At 41.4% G+C, this 15,723-nt stretch overlaps 11 non-coding genes across 11 annotated transcripts; all 11 read left to right on the forward strand.

Annotated features, from left to right (window-relative positions):
• Window positions 1–569: 569 nt before the first annotated feature.
• trnan-guu lies at window positions 570–643 on the forward strand. Its single transcript has one exon. It is a non-coding gene; the product is annotated as a tRNA-Asn (tRNA).
• Window positions 644–1,736: 1,093 nt separating this feature from the next.
• On the forward strand, window positions 1,737–1,810 carry trnan-guu. The gene has a single exon. It is a non-coding gene; the product is annotated as a tRNA-Asn (tRNA).
• A 1,078-nt stretch (window positions 1,811–2,888) lies between these two features.
• trnan-guu lies at window positions 2,889–2,962 on the forward strand. Its single transcript has one exon. It is a non-coding gene; the product is annotated as a tRNA-Asn (tRNA).
• Window positions 2,963–4,056: 1,094 nt separating this feature from the next.
• On the forward strand, window positions 4,057–4,130 carry trnan-guu. The gene has a single exon. It is a non-coding gene; the product is annotated as a tRNA-Asn (tRNA).
• Window positions 4,131–5,217: 1,087 nt separating this feature from the next.
• trnan-guu lies at window positions 5,218–5,291 on the forward strand. The gene has a single exon. It is a non-coding gene; the product is annotated as a tRNA-Asn (tRNA).
• A 1,093-nt stretch (window positions 5,292–6,384) lies between these two features.
• On the forward strand, window positions 6,385–6,458 carry trnan-guu. Its single transcript has one exon. It is a non-coding gene; the product is annotated as a tRNA-Asn (tRNA).
• Window positions 6,459–10,622: 4,164 nt separating this feature from the next.
• trnan-guu lies at window positions 10,623–10,696 on the forward strand. The gene has a single exon. It is a non-coding gene; the product is annotated as a tRNA-Asn (tRNA).
• A 382-nt stretch (window positions 10,697–11,078) lies between these two features.
• Window positions 11,079–11,152, forward strand: trnan-guu. Its single transcript has one exon. It is a non-coding gene; the product is annotated as a tRNA-Asn (tRNA).
• Window positions 11,153–12,246: 1,094 nt separating this feature from the next.
• On the forward strand, window positions 12,247–12,320 carry trnan-guu. The gene has a single exon. It is a non-coding gene; the product is annotated as a tRNA-Asn (tRNA).
• A 1,078-nt stretch (window positions 12,321–13,398) lies between these two features.
• Window positions 13,399–13,472, forward strand: trnan-guu. The gene has a single exon. It is a non-coding gene; the product is annotated as a tRNA-Asn (tRNA).
• A 1,094-nt stretch (window positions 13,473–14,566) lies between these two features.
• On the forward strand, window positions 14,567–14,640 carry trnan-guu. Its single transcript has one exon. It is a non-coding gene; the product is annotated as a tRNA-Asn (tRNA).
• The last annotated feature ends 1,083 nt before the right edge of the window (window positions 14,641–15,723 follow it).

Genomic DNA, 15,723 nt, shown 5'->3' on the forward strand with positions numbered 1-15,723 from the left:
TCATTCTGTGTTCTCCAAGGAACATATAATTTATTCTTATTAATCTGGCTAGTATGACAACGTAAATGATGTCAATCTGGTATGAAAAAACGTATTATTTATATTTATCTCGCGAGAAGGACAATGTTGGTCCAGAGTTTTTGTGTGTAAATGTATGCCTATACGCCATAAAAGTGACTAGCCACTTCATCATTCTTCCGGAGTCAGTCCCCTAATTATTTTTGAATGGGCTTGGCGATTATATATTACATTTGTGAAAATGCAGTTGTTTAAAATATATATTTATCATAATATATTGTGATTGTGGCTGAATTTACTCCTGCCAGATGCCTTTTAATATAATGTTGCGCTGACGAACATTGCGCTACATCTTTGCCCTTTTAAGGCCATTCAAACAGCTAACAAACATTAGAAAACTACAGGGCTACTTCCTTGAAAATGTTGCTGCACTTTCGATGCACGTTAACACAACCATTGGAACAAAGTGTTGTTGTTTCGTAAACTCCATGTTCAGTTGGATGAGAGCACAAATGGCTAGTGATCTAGCGTCAGTATTAAATACACCACAAGTCTCTGTGGCGCAATTGGTTAGCGCGTTAGACTGTTAATCTAAAGGTTGGTGGTTCGAGCCCACCCAGGGACGACAGTTTTCAGTTTGTTGTGCTCCATGATGTCGATGTGACGCCCTGTACCTGTTATGAGATTCCTGTTAAATTGCCGTGCTGAGGGTCAATGCCAACACAAGCCTCTCTCGTGCAATCAGTTAGTGTGTTTGACTGTCAATCTAAAGGTTGGTGCTTTGACACCACCCAGGGATGACATTTTTCAGATTGTGAAGTCCCCCTTCCTGACTTGGCGTGAGCTTCCATGAGACTTTGGCCTGCTGAGGGTCAGTATAACCACAAGTCTCTGTGGTGCAATTTGTTGGCGCGTTAGACTGTTCATTTAAAAGTTGGTGATTTGAGCCCACCCAGGGATGCTGTCTTTCTATTTCTAGTGATATGGAAGACCTTCCTGGCCTTACAGTAAGCTTGCTTTTGACCTGCTGTGTTTCCTGTTGTAACATGTGATTGGTGTGTTGTTGAACATGAAAGATGACAAGTTACTATACCTACTGGTAAAATGGCTGTCAATGGTCTCTGATCTTCTGTTACTCAATAGCTTGATCATTCTGTGTTCTCCAAGGAACATATAATTTATTCTTATTAATCTGGCTAGTATGACAACGTAAATGATGTCAATCTGGTATGAAAAAACGTATTATTTATATTTATCTTGCGAGAAGGACAATGTTGGTCCAGAGTTTTTGTGTGTAAATGTATGCCTATACGCCATAAAAGTGACTAGCCACTTCATCATTCTTCCGGAGTCAGTCCCCTAATTATTTTTGAATGGGCTTGGCGATTATATATTACATTTGTGAAAATGCAGTTGTTTAAAATATATATTTATCATAATATATTTGTGATTGTGGCTGAATTTACTCTTGCCAGATGCCTTTTAATATAATGTTGCGCTGACGAACATTGCGCTACATCTTTGCCCTTTTAAGGCCATTCAAAAAGCTAACAAACATTAGAAAACTACAGGGCTACTTCCTTGAAAATGTTGCTGCACTTTCGATGCACGTTAACACAACCATTGGAACAAAGTGTTGTTGTTTCGTAAACTCCATGTTCAGTTGGATGAGATCACGAATGGCCAGCGATCTAGCGTCAGGATTAAATACACCACAAGTCTCTGTGGCGCAATTGGTTAGCGCGTTAGACTGTTAATCTAAAGGTTGGTGGTTCAAGCCCACCCAGGGACGACAGTTTTCAGTTTGTTGTGCTCCATGATGTCGATGTGACTACCTGTTATGAGATTCCTGTTAAATTGCCGTGCTGAGGGTCAATGCCAACACAAGCCTCTCTCGTGCAATCAGTTAGCGTGTTTGACTGTCAATCTAAAGGTTGGTGCTTTGACACCACCCAGGGATGACATTTTTCAGATTGTGGAGATGTGAACTGACCCTTCCTGACTTGGCGTGAGCTTCCATGAGACTTTGGCCTGCTGAGGGTCAGTATAACCACAATTTGTTGGCGCGTTACTGTTAATTTCAAAGTTGGTGATTTGAGCCCACCCAGGGATGCTGTCTTTCTATTTCTAGTGATATGGAAGACCTTCCTGGCCTTACAGTAAGCTTGCTTTTGACCTGCTGTGTTTCCTGTTGTAACATGTGATTAGTGTGTTGTTGAACATGAAAGATGACAAGTTACTATACCTACTGGTAAAATGGCTGTCAATGGTCTCTGATCTTCTGTTACTCAATAGCTTGATCATTCTGTGTTCTCCAAGGAACATATAATTTATTCTTATTAATCTGGCTAGTATGACAACGTAAATGATGTCAATCTGGTATGAAAAAACGTATTATTTATATTTATCTCGCGAGAAGGACAATGTTGGTCCAGTGTGTTTGTGTGTAAATGTATGCCTATACGCCATGAAAGTGACTAGCCACTTCATCATTCTTCCGGAGTCAGTCCCCTAATTATTTTTGAATGTGCTTGGCTATTATATATTACATTTGTGAAAATGCAGTTGTTTAACATATATATTTATCAGAATATATTTGTGATTGTGGCTGAATTTACTCCTGCCAGATGCCTTTTAATATAATGTTGCGCTGACGAACATTGCGCTACACCTTTGCCCTTTTAAGGCCATTCAAAAAGCTAACAAACATTAGAAAACTACAGGGCTACTTCCTTGAAAATGTTGCTGCACTTTCGATGCACGTTAACACAACCATTGGAACAAAGTGTTGTTGTTTCGTAAACTCCATGTTCAGTTGGATGAGAGCACGAATGGCCAGCAATCAAGTGTCAGGATTAAAGACACCACAAGTCTCTGTGGCGCAATTGGTTAGTGCGTTAGACTGTTAATCTAAAGGTTGGTGGTTCGACCCCACCCAGGGACGACAGTTTCCAGTTTGTTATGCTCCATGATGTGGATGTGACATCCTGGACCTGTAATGAGATTCCCAGTTACTTTGTCCTGCTGAGGGTCAATGCCAACACATGCCTCTCTCGTGGAATCAGTTAGAGTGTTTGGCTGTCAATCTAAAGGTTGGTGCTTTGACACCACCCAGGGATGACATTTTTCAGATTGTGAAGTCCCCCTTCCTGACTTGGCGTGAGCTTCCATGAGACTTTGGCCTGCTGAGGGTCAGTATAACCACAAGTCTCTGTGGTGCAATTTGTTGGCGCGTTAGACTGTTCATTTAAAAGTTGGTGATTTGAGCCCACCCAGGGATGCTGTCTTTCTATTTCTAGTGATATGGAAGACCTTCCTGGCCTTACAGTAAGCTTGCTTTTGACCTGCTGTGTTTCCTGTTGTAACATGTGATTGGTGTGTTGTTGAACATGAAAGATGACAAGTTACTATACCTACTGGTAAAATGGCTGTCAATGGTCTCTGATCTTCTGTTACTCAATAGCTTGATCATTCTGTGTTCTCCAAGGAACATATAATTTATTCTTATTAATCTGGCTAGTATGACAACGTAAATGATGTCAATCTGGTATGAAAAAACGTATTATTTATATTTATCTCGCGAGAAGGACAATGTTGGTCCAGAGTTTTTGTGTGTAAATGTATGCCTATACGCCATAAAAGTGACTAGCCACTTCATCATTCTTCCGGAGTCAGTCCCCTAATTATTTTTGAATGGGCTTGGCGATTATATATTACATTTGTGAAAATGCAGTTGTTTAAAATATATATTTATCATAATATATTTGTGATTGTGGCTGAATTTACTCCTGCCAGATGCCTTTTAATATAATGTTGCGCTGACGAACATTGCGCTACATCTTTGCCCTTTTAAGGCCATTCAAACAGCTAACAAACATTAGAAAACTACAGGGCTACTTCCTTGAAAATGTTGCTGCACTTTCGATGCACGTTAACACAACCATTGGAACAAAGTGTTGTTGTTTCGTAAACTCCATGTTCAGTTGGATGAGAGCACAAATGGCTAGTGATCTAGCGTCAGTATTAAATACACCACAAGTCTCTGTGGCGCAATTGGTTAGCGCGTTAGACTGTTAATCTAAAGGTTGGTGGTTCGAGCCCACCCAGGGACGACAGTTTTCAGTTTGTTGTGCTCCATGATGTCGATGTGACGCCCTGTACCTGTTATGAGATTCCTGTTAAATTGCCGTGCTGAGGGTCAATGCCAACACAAGCCTCTCTCGTGCAATCAGTTAGTGTGTTTGACTGTCAATCTAAAGGTTGGTGCTTTGACACCACCCAGGGATGACATTTTTCAGATTGTGAAGTCCCCCTTCCTGACTTGGCGTTAGCTTCCATGAGACCTGCTGAGGGTCAGTATAACCACAAGTCTCTGTGGTGCAATTTGTTGGCGCGTTAGACTGTTCATTTAAAAGTTGGTGATTTGAGCCCACCCAGGGATGCTGTCTTTCTATTTCTAGTGATATGGAAGACCTTCCTGGCCTTACAGTAAGCTTGCTTTTGACCTGCTGTGTTTCCTGTTGTAACATGTGATTGGTGTGTTGTTGAACATGAAAGATGACAAGTTACTATACCTACTGGTAAAATGGCTGTCAATGGTCTCTGATCTTCTGTTACTCAATAGCTTGATCATTCTGTGTTCTCCAAGGAACATATCATTTATTCTTATTAATCTGGCTAGTATGACAACGTAAATGATGTCAATCTGGTATGAAAAAACGTATTATTTATATTTATCTCGCGAGAAGGACAATGTTGGTCCAGAGTTTTTGTGTGTAAATGTATGCCTATACGCCATAAAAGTGACTAGCCACTTCATCATTCTTCCGGAGTCAGTCCCCTAATTATTTTTGAATGGGCTTGGCGATTATATATTACATTTGTGAAAATGCAGTTGTTTAAAATATATATTTATCATAATATATTTGTGATTGTGGCTGAATTTACTCCTGCCAGATGCCTTTTAATATAATGTTGCGCTGACGAACATTGCGCTACATCTTTGCCCTTTTAAGGCCATTCAAACAGCTAACAAACATTAGAAAACTACAGGGCTACTTCCTTGAAAATGTTGCTGCACTTTCGATGCACGTTAACACAACCATTGGAACAAAGTGTTGTTGTTTCGTAAACTCCATGTTCAGTTGGATGAGAGCACAAATGGCTAGTGATCTAGCGTCAGTATTAAATACACCACAAGTCTCTGTGGCGCAATTGGTTAGCGCGTTAGACTGTTAATCTAAAGGTTGGTGGTTCGAGCCCACCCAGGGACGACAGTTTTCAGTTTGTTGTGCTCCATGATGTCGATGTGACGCCCTGTACCTGTTATGAGATTCCTGTTAAATTGCCGTGCTGAGGGTCAATGCCAACACAAGCCTCTCTCGTGCAATCAGTTAGTGTGTTTGACTGTCAATCTAAAGGTTGGTGCTTTGACACCACCCAGGGATGACATTTTTCAGATTGTGAAGTCCCCCTTCCTGACTTGGCGTGAGCTTCCATGAGACTTTGGCCTGCTGAGGGTCAGTATAACCACAAGTCTCTGTGGTGCAATTTGTTGGCGCGTTAGACTGTTCATTTAAAAGTTGGTGATTTGAGCCCACCCAGGGATGCTGTCTTTCTATTTCTAGTGATATGGAAGACCTTCCTGGCCTTACAGTAAGCTTGCTTTTGACCTGCTGTGTTTCCTGTTGTAACATGTGATTGGTGTGTTGTTGAACATGAAAGATGACAAGTTACTATACCTACTGGTAAAATGGCTGTCAATGGTCTCTGATCTTCTGTTACTCAATAGCTTGATCATTCTGTGTTCTCCAAGGAACATATAATTTATTCTTATTAATCTGGCTAGTATGACAACGTAAATGATGTCAATCTGGTATGAAAAAACGTATTATTTATATTTATCTTGCGAGAAGGACAATGTTGGTCCAGAGTTTTTGTGTGTAAATGTATGCCTATACGCCATAAAAGTGACTAGCCACTTCATCATTCTTCCGGAGTCAGTCCCCTAATTATTTTTGAATGGGCTTGGCGATTATATATTACATTTGTGAAAATGCAGTTGTTTAAAATATATATTTATCATAATATATTTGTGATTGTGGCTGAATTTACTCTTGCCAGATGCCTTTTAATATAATGTTGCGCTGACGAACATTGCGCTACATCTTTGCCCTTTTAAGGCCATTCAAAAAGCTAACAAACATTAGAAAACTACAGGGCTACTTCCTTGAAAATGTTGCTGCACTTTCGATGCACGTTAACACAACCATTGGAACAAAGTGTTGTTGTTTCGTAAACTCCATGTTCAGTTGGATGAGATCACGAATGGCCAGCGATCTAGCGTCAGGATTAAATACACCACAAGTCTCTGTGGCGCAATTGGTTAGCGCGTTAGACTGTTAATCTAAAGGTTGGTGGTTCAAGCCCACCCAGGGACGACAGTTTTCAGTTTGTTGTGCTCCATGATGTCGATGTGACTACCTGTTATGAGATTCCTGTTAAATTGCCGTGCTGAGGGTCAATGCCAACACAAGCCTCTCTCGTGCAATCAGTTAGCGTGTTTGACTGTCAATCTAAAGGTTGGTGCTTTGACACCACCCAGGGATGACATTTTTCAGATTGTGGAGATGTGAACTGACCCTTCCTGACTTGGCGTGAGCTTCCATGAGACTTTGGCCTGCTGAGGGTCAGTATAACCACAATTTGTTGGCGCGTTACTGTTAATTTCAAAGTTGGTGATTTGAGCCCACCCAGGGATGCTGTCTTTCTATTTCTAGTGATATGGAAGACCTTCCTGGCCTTACAGTAAGCTTGCTTTTGACCTGCTGTGTTTCCTGTTGTAACATGTGATTAGTGTGTTGTTGAACATGAAAGATGACAAGTTACTATACCTACTGGTAAAATGGCTGTCAATGGTCTCTGATCTTCTGTTACTCAATAGCTTGATCATTCTGTGTTCTCCAAGGAACATATAATTTATTCTTATTAATCTGGCTAGTATGACAACGTAAATGATGTCAATCTGGTATGAAAAAACGTATTATTTATATTTATCTCGCGAGAAGGACAATGTTGGTCCAGTGTGTTTGTGTGTAAATGTATGCCTATACGCCATGAAAGTGACTAGCCACTTCATCATTCTTCCGGAGTCAGTCCCCTAATTATTTTTGAATGGGCTTGGCGATTATATATTACATTTGTGAAAATGCAGTTGTTTAAAATATATATTTATCATAATATATTTGTGAAATTGGCAGGGATGACCGTTTTCAGTTTGTTGTGCTCCATGATGTGACGTCCTATTCCTGTTAAATTGCCGTGCTGAGGGTTGTTATATAAATAATCTAATATAAAGCGTTACTTGCAGACCAAAGCTCTGGTTAAACCGGATGCCCTCAGATAACTCTGGGCCCAGTGTCCTCAGTCAAGTCTAGAGCCTGCGTGCAATAACATGATTATCCAAAGGACACACAGCTGCCATCACGCAAATATACTCCCCTGTAACTACAAAGAGCAGCCTGCAACACTAACGAGCTTAGAAGTGCCAAGCTATCTCACTGACATTGACCCTTGCATGCACTCCTGCAAAGACAGGAAACACCTGAGTCTAAAGCAGACATTACCAATATCCACGCTTCCTTGACACACGTACATCTCATGAAGCACTGTACACTCACACTCTACCCCCCCCCCCCCCCCCCCCCCCCCCCTACTCGTTGGGTGCCAAGAGCAAAGGACTTTGCTGTGCACCAGTGGGGCCCGCTCTGGCTAGAGCAAGGCCCACCTCCAACTCTCCAGGACCAGTCAGAAGACCAACACGACGAGACTCCACCTACATTATTCTGTGTATACATTCTGCTGTAAACTCTGGCTGAGGGGCCAAATTATTCTGACTCCTCACAGAGTCACATTCCTTAGGTCCGTGCACGATAAACGGCAGGACAAGATAACTTTGACCAATAAACTGCCTTTTTGATACACCTGATTCCACTCTGTCCAGCGTCGTTGTTTTGCATTCCCTCTCCAGTATGAAACACCAACAGGGTCAATGCCAACACAAGCCTCTCTCGTGCAATCAGTTAGCGTGTTTTACTGTCAATCTAACGGTTGGTGCTTTGACACCACCCAGGGATGACATTTTTCAGATTGTGGAGATGTGAACTGACCCTTCCTGATTTGGCGTGAGCTTCCATGAGACTTTGGCCTGCTGAGGGTCAGTATAACTACAAGTCTCTGTGGTGCATTTTGTTGGCGCGTTAGACTGTTAATTTAAAAGTTGGTGATTTGAGCCCACCCAGCGATGCTGTCTTTCTGTTTCTAGTGATATAGAAGACCTTCCTGGCCTTACAGTAAGCTTGCTTTTGACCTGCTGTTTTTCCTGTTGTCACATGTGATTGGTGTGTTGTTGAACATGAAAGATGACAAGTTACTATACCTACTGGTAAAATGGCTGTCAATGGTCTCTGATCTTCTGTTACTCAATAGCTTGATCATTCTGTGTTCTCCAAGGAACATATAATTTATTCTTATTAATCTGGCTAGTATGACAACGTAAATGATGTCAATCTGGTATGAAAAAACGTATTATTTATATTTATCTCGCGAGAAGGACAATGTTGGTCCAGTGTGTTTGTGTGTAAATGTATGCCTATACGCCATGAAAGTGACTAGCCACTTCATCATTCTTCCGGAGTCAGTCCCCTAATTATTTTTGAATGGGCTTGGCGATTATATATTACATTTGTGAAAATGCAGTTGTTTAAAATATATATTTATCATAATATATTTGTGAAATTGGCAGGGATGACCGTTTTCAGTTTGTTGTGCTCCATGATGTGACGTCCTATTCCTGTTAAATTGCCGTGCTGAGGGTTGTTATATAAATAATCTAATATAAAGCGTTACTAGCAGACCAAAGCTCTGGTTAAACCGGATGCCCTCAGATAACTCTGGGCCCAGTGTCCTCAGTCAAGTCTAGAGCCTGCGTGCAATAACATGATTATCCAAAGGACACACAGCTGCCATCACGCAAATATACTCCCCTGTAACTACAAAGAGCAGCCTGCAACACTAACGAGCTTAGAAGTGCCAAGCTATCTCACTGACATTGACCCTTGCATGCACTCCTGCAAAGACAGGAAACACCTGAGTCTAAAGCAGACATTACCAATATCCACGCTTCCTTGACACACGTACATCTCATGAAGCACTGTACACTCACACTCTACCCCCCCCCCCCCCCCCCCCCCCCCTACTCGTTGGGTGCCAAGAGCAAAGGACTTTGCTGTGCACCAGTGGGGCCCGCTCTGGCTAGAGCAAGGCCCACCTCCAACTCTCCAGGACCAGTCAGAAGACCAACACGACGAGACTCCACCTACATTATTCTGTGTATACATTCTGCTGTAAACTCTGGCTGAGGGGCCAAATTATTCTGACTCCTCACAGAGTCACATTCCTTAGGTCCGTGCACGATAAACGGCAGGACAAGATAACTTTGACCAATAAACTGCCTTTTTGATACACCTGATTCCACTCTGTCCAGCGTCGTTGTTTTGCATTCCCTCTCCAGTATGAAACACCAACAGGGTCAATGCCAACACAAGCCTCTCTCGTGCAATCAGTTAGCGTGTTTTACTGTCAATCTAACGGTTGGTGCTTTGACACCACCCAGGGATGACATTTTTCAGATTGTGGAGATGTGAACTGACCCTTCCTGATTTGGCGTGAGCTTCCATGAGACTTTGGCCTGCTGAGGGTCAGTATAACTACAAGTCTCTGTGGTGCATTTTGTTGGCGCGTTAGACTGTTAATTTAAAAGTTGGTGATTTGAGCCCACCCAGCGATGCTGTCTTTCTGTTTCTAGTGATATAGAAGACCTTCCTGGCCTTACAGTAAGCTTGCTTTTGACCTGCTGTTTTTCCTGTTGTCACATGTGATTGGTGTGTTGTTGAACATGAAAGATGACAAGTTACTATACCTACTGGTAAAATGGCTGTCAATGGTCTCTGATCTTCTGTTACTCAATAGCTTGATCATTCTGTGTTCTCCAAGGAACATATAATTTATTCTTATTAATCTGGTTAGTATGACAACGTAAATGATGTCAATCTGGTATGAAAAAACATATTATTTATATTTATCTCGCGAGAAGGACAATGTTGGTCCAGTGTGTTTGTGTGTATATGTATGCCTATACGCCATGAAAGTGACTAGCCACTTCATCATTCTTCCGGAGTCAGTCCCCTAATTATTTTTGAATGTGCTTGGCTATTATATATTACATTTGTGAAAATGCAGTTGTTTAACATATATATTTATCAGAATATATTTGTGATTGTGGCTGAATTTACTCCTGCCAGATGCCTTTTAATATAATGTTGCGCTGACGAACATTGCGCTACACCTTTGCCCTTTTAAGGCCATTCAAAAAGCTAACAAACATTAGAAAACTACAGGGCTACTTCCTTGAAAATGTTGCTGCACTTTCGATGCACGTTAACACAACCATTGGAACAAAGTGTTGTTGTTTCGTAAACTCCATGTTCAGTTGGATGAGAGCACGAATGGCCAGCAATCAAGTGTCAGGATTAAAGACACCACAAGTCTCTGTGGCGCAATTGGTTAGTGCGTTAGACTGTTAATCTAAAGGTTGGTGGTTTGACCCCACCCAGGGACAACAGTTTCCAGTTTGTTATGCTCCATGATGTGGATGTGACATCCTGGACCTGTAATGAGATTCCCAGTTACTTTGTCCTGCTGAGGGTCAATGCCAACACATGCCTCTCTCGTGGAATCAGTTAGAGTGTTTGACTGTCAATCTAAAGGTTGGTGCTTTGACACCACCCAGGGATGACATTTTAAGGCCATTCAAAAGGCCATTCAAAAAGCTAACAAACATTAGAAAACTACAGGGCTACTTCCTTGAAAATGTTGCTGCACTTTCGATGCACGTTAACACAACCATTGGAACAAAGTGTTGTTGTTTCGTAAACTCCATGTTCAGTTGGATGAGAGCACGAATGGCCAGCAATCAAGTGTCAGGATTAAAGACACCACAAGTCTCTGTGGCGCAATTGGTTAGTGCGTTAGACTGTTAATCTAAAGGTTGGTGGTTCGACCCCACCCAGGGACGACAGTTTCCAGTTTGTTATGCTCCATGATGTGGATGTGACATCCTGGACCTGTAATGAGATTCCCAGTTACTTTGTCCTGCTGAGGGTCAATGCCAACACATGCCTCTCTCGTGGAATCAGTTAGAGTGTTTGACTGTCAATCTAAAGGTTGGTGCTTTGACACCACCCAGGGATGACATTTTTCAGATTGTGAAGTCCCCCTTCCTGACTTGGCGTGAGCTTCCATGAGACTTTGGCCTGCTGAGGGTCAGTATAACCACAAGTCTCTGTGGTGCAATTTGTTGGCGCGTTAGACTGTTCATTTAAAAGTTGGTGATTTGAGCCCACCCAGGGATGCTGTCTTTCTATTTCTAGTGATATGGAAGACCTTCCTGGCCTTACAGTAAGCTTGCTTTTGACCTGCTGTGTTTCCTGTTGTAACATGTGATTGGTGTGTTGTTGAACATGAAAGATGACAAGTTACTATACCTACTGGTAAAATGGCTGTCAATGGTCTCTGATCTTCTGTTACTCAATAGCTTGATCATTCTGTGTTCTCCAAGGAACATATAATTTATTCTTATTAATCTGGCTAGTATGACAACGTAAATGATGTCAATCTGGTATGAAAAAACGTATTATTTATATTTATCTTGCGAGAAGGACAATGTTGGTCCAGAGTTTTTGTGTGTAAATGTATGCCTATACGCCATAAAAGTGACTAGCCACTTCATCATTCTTCCGGAGTCAGTCCCCTAATTATTTTTGAATGGGCTTGGCGATTATATATTACATTTGTGAAAATGCAGTTGTTTAAAATATATATTTATCATAATATATTTGTGATTGTGGCTGAATTTACTCTTGCCAGATGCCTTTTAATATAATGTTGCGCTGACGAACATTGCGCTACATCTTTGCCCTTTTAAGGCCATTCAAAAAGCTAACAAACATTAGAAAACTACAGGGCTACTTCCTTGAAAATGTTGCTGCACTTTCGATGCACGTTAACACAACCATTGGAACAAAGTGTTGTTGTTTCGTAAACTCCATGTTCAGTTGGATGAGATCACGAATGGCCAGCGATCTAGCGTCAGGATTAAATACACCACAAGTCTCTGTGGCGCAATTGGTTAGCGCGTTAGACTGTTAATCTAAAGGTTGGTGGTTCAAGCCCACCCAGGGACGACAGTTTTCAGTTTGTTGTGCTCCATGATGTCGATGTGACTACCTGTTATGAGATTCCTGTTAAATTGCCGTGCTGAGGGTCAATGCCAACACAAGCCTCTCTCGTGCAATCAGTTAGCGTGTTTGACTGTCAATCTAAAGGTTGGTGCTTTGACACCACCCAGGGATGACATTTTTCAGATTGTGGAGATGTGAACTGACCCTTCCTGACTTGGCGTGAGCTTCCATGAGACTTTGGCCTGCTGAGGGTCAGTATAACCACAATTTGTTGGCGCGTTACTGTTAATTTCAAAGTTGGTGATTTGAGCCCACCCAGGGATGCTGTCTTTCTATTTCTAGTGATATGGAAGACCTTCCTGGCCTTACAGTAAGCTTGCTTTTGACCTGCTGTGTTTCCTGTTGTAACATGTGATTAGTGTGTTGTTGAACATGAAAGATGACAAGTTACTATACCTACTGGTAAAATGGCTGTCAATGGTCTCTGATCTTCTGTTACTCAATAGCTTGATCATTCTGTGTTCTCCAAGGAACATATAATTTATTCTTATTAATCTGGCTAGTATGACAACGTAAATGATGTCAATCTGGTATGAAAAAACGTATTATTTATATTTATCTCGCGAGAAGGACAATGTTGGTCCAGTGTGTTTGTGTGTAAATGTATGCCTATACGCCATGAAAGTGACTAGCCACTTCATCATTCTTCCGGAGTCAGTCCCCTAATTATTTTTGAATGTGCTTGGCTATTATATATTACATTTGTGAAAATGCAGTTGTTTAACATATATATTTATCGGAATATATTTGTGATTGTGGCTGAATTTACTCCTGCCAGATGCCTTTTAATATAATGTTGCGCTGACGAACATTGCGCTACACCTTTGCCCTTTTAAGGCCATTCAAAAAGCTAACAAACATTAGAAAACTACAGGGCTACTTCCTTGAAAATGTTGCTGCACTTTCGATGCACGTTAACACAACCATTGGAACAAAGTGTTGTTGTTTCGTAAACTCCATGTTCAGTTGGATGAGAGCACGAATGGCCAGCAATCAAGTGTCAGGATTAAAGACACCACAAGTCTCTGTGGCGCAATTGGTTAGTGCGTTAGACTGTTAATCTAAAGGTTGGTGGTTCGACCCCACCCAGGGACGACAGTTTCCAGTTTGTTATGCTCCATGATGTGGATGTGACATCCTGGACCTGTAATGAGATTCCCAGTTACTTTGTCCTGCTGAGGGTCAATGCCAACACATGCCTCTCTCGTGGAATCAGTTAGAGTGTTTGACTGTCAATCTAAAGGTTGGTGCTTTGACACCACCCAGGGATGACATTTTTCAGATTGTGAAGTCCCCCTTCCTGACTTGGCGTGAGCTTCCATGAGACTTTGGCCTGCTGAGGGTCAGTATAACCACAAGTCTCTGTGGTGCAGTTTGTTGGCGCGTTAGACTGTTCATTTAAAAGTTGGTGATTTGAGCCCACCCAGGGATGCTGTCTTTCTATTTCTAGTGATATGGAAGACCTTCCTGGCCTTACAGTAAGCTTGCTTTTGACCTGCTGTGTTTCCTGTTGTAACATGTGATTGGTGTGTTGTTGAACATGAAAGATGACAAGTTACTATACCTACTGGTAAAATGGCTGTCAATGGTCTCTGATCTTCTGTTACTCAATAGCTTGATCATTCTGTGTTCTCCAAGGAACATATAATTTATTCTTATTAATCTGGCTAGTATGACAACGTAAATGATGTCAATCTGGTATGAAAAAACGTATTATTTATATTTATCTCGCGAGAAGGACAATGTTGGTCCAGAGTTTTTGTGTGTAAATGTATGCCTATACGCCATAAAAGTGACTAGCCACTTCATCATTCTTCCGGAGTCAGTCCCCTAATTATTTTTGAATGGGCTTGGCGATTATATATTACATTTGTGAAAATGCAGTTGTTTAAAATATATATTTATCATAATATATTTGTGATTGTGGCTGAATTTACTCCTGCCAGATGCCTTTTAATATAATGTTGCGCTGACGAACATTGCGCTACATCTTTGCCCTTTTAAGGCCATTCAAACAGCTAACAAACATTAGAAAACTACAGGGCTACTTCCTTGAAAATGTTGCTGCACTTTCGATGCACGTTAACACAACCATTGGAACAAAGTGTTGTTGTTTCGTAAACTCCATGTTCAGTTGGATGAGAGCACAAATGGCTAGTGATCTAGCGTCAGTATTAAATACACCACAAGTCTCTGTGGCGCAATTGGTTAGCGCGTTAGACTGTTAATCTAAAGGTTGGTGGTTCGAGCCCACCCAGGGACGACAGTTTTCAGTTTGTTGTGCTCCATGATGTCGATGTGACGCCCTGTACCTGTTATGAGATTCCTGTTAAATTGCCGTGCTGAGGGTCAATGCCAACACAAGCCTCTCTCGTGCAATCAGTTAGTGTGTTTGACTGTCAATCTAAAGGTTGGTGCTTTCACACCACCCAGGGATGACATTTTTCAGATTGTGAAGTCCCCCTTCCTGACTTGGCGTTAGCTTCCATGAGACTTTGGCCTGCTGAGGGTCAGTATAACCACAAGTCTCTGTGGTGCAATTTGTTGGCGCGTTAGACTGTTCATTTAAAAGTTGGTGATTTGAGCCCACCCAGGGATGCTGTCTTTCTATTTCTAGTGATATGGAAGACCTTCCTGGCCTTACAGTAAGCTTGCTTTTGACCTGCTGTGTTTCCTGTTGTAACATGTGATTGGTGTGTTGTTGAACATGAAAGATGACAAGTTACTATACCTACTGGTAAAATGGCTGTCAATGGTCTCTGATCTTCTGTTACTCAATAGCTTGATCATTCTGTGTTCTCCAAGGAACATATCATTTATTCTTATTAATCTGGCTAGTATGACAACGTAAATGATGTCAATCTGGTATGAAAAAACGTATTATTTATATTTATCTCGCGAGAAGGACAATGTTGGTCCAGAGTTTTTGTGTGTAAATGTATGCCTATACGCCATAAAAGTGACTAGCCACTTCATCATTCTTCCGGAGTCAGTCCCCTAATTATTTTTGAATGGGCTTGGCGATTATATATTACATTTGTGAAAATGCAGTTGTTTAAAATATATATTTATCATAATATATTTGTGATTGTGGCTGAATTTACTCCTGCCAGATGCCTTTTAATATAATGTTGCGCTGACGAACATTGCGCTACATCTTTGCCCTTTTAAGGCCATTCAAACAGCTAACAAACATTAGAAAACTACAGGGCTACTTCCTTGAAAATGTTGCTGCACTTTCGATGCACGTTAACACAACCATTGGAACAAAGTGTTGTTGTTTCGTAAACTCCATGTTCAGTTGGATGAGAGCACAAATGGCTAGTGATCTAGCGTCAGTATTAAA

The sequence above is a fragment of the Oncorhynchus mykiss genome, chromosome 21, assembly GCF_013265735.2.
Source record: "Oncorhynchus mykiss isolate Arlee chromosome 21, USDA_OmykA_1.1, whole genome shotgun sequence".
NCBI classification, from domain to species: Eukaryota; Metazoa; Chordata; class Actinopteri; order Salmoniformes; family Salmonidae; genus Oncorhynchus; species Oncorhynchus mykiss.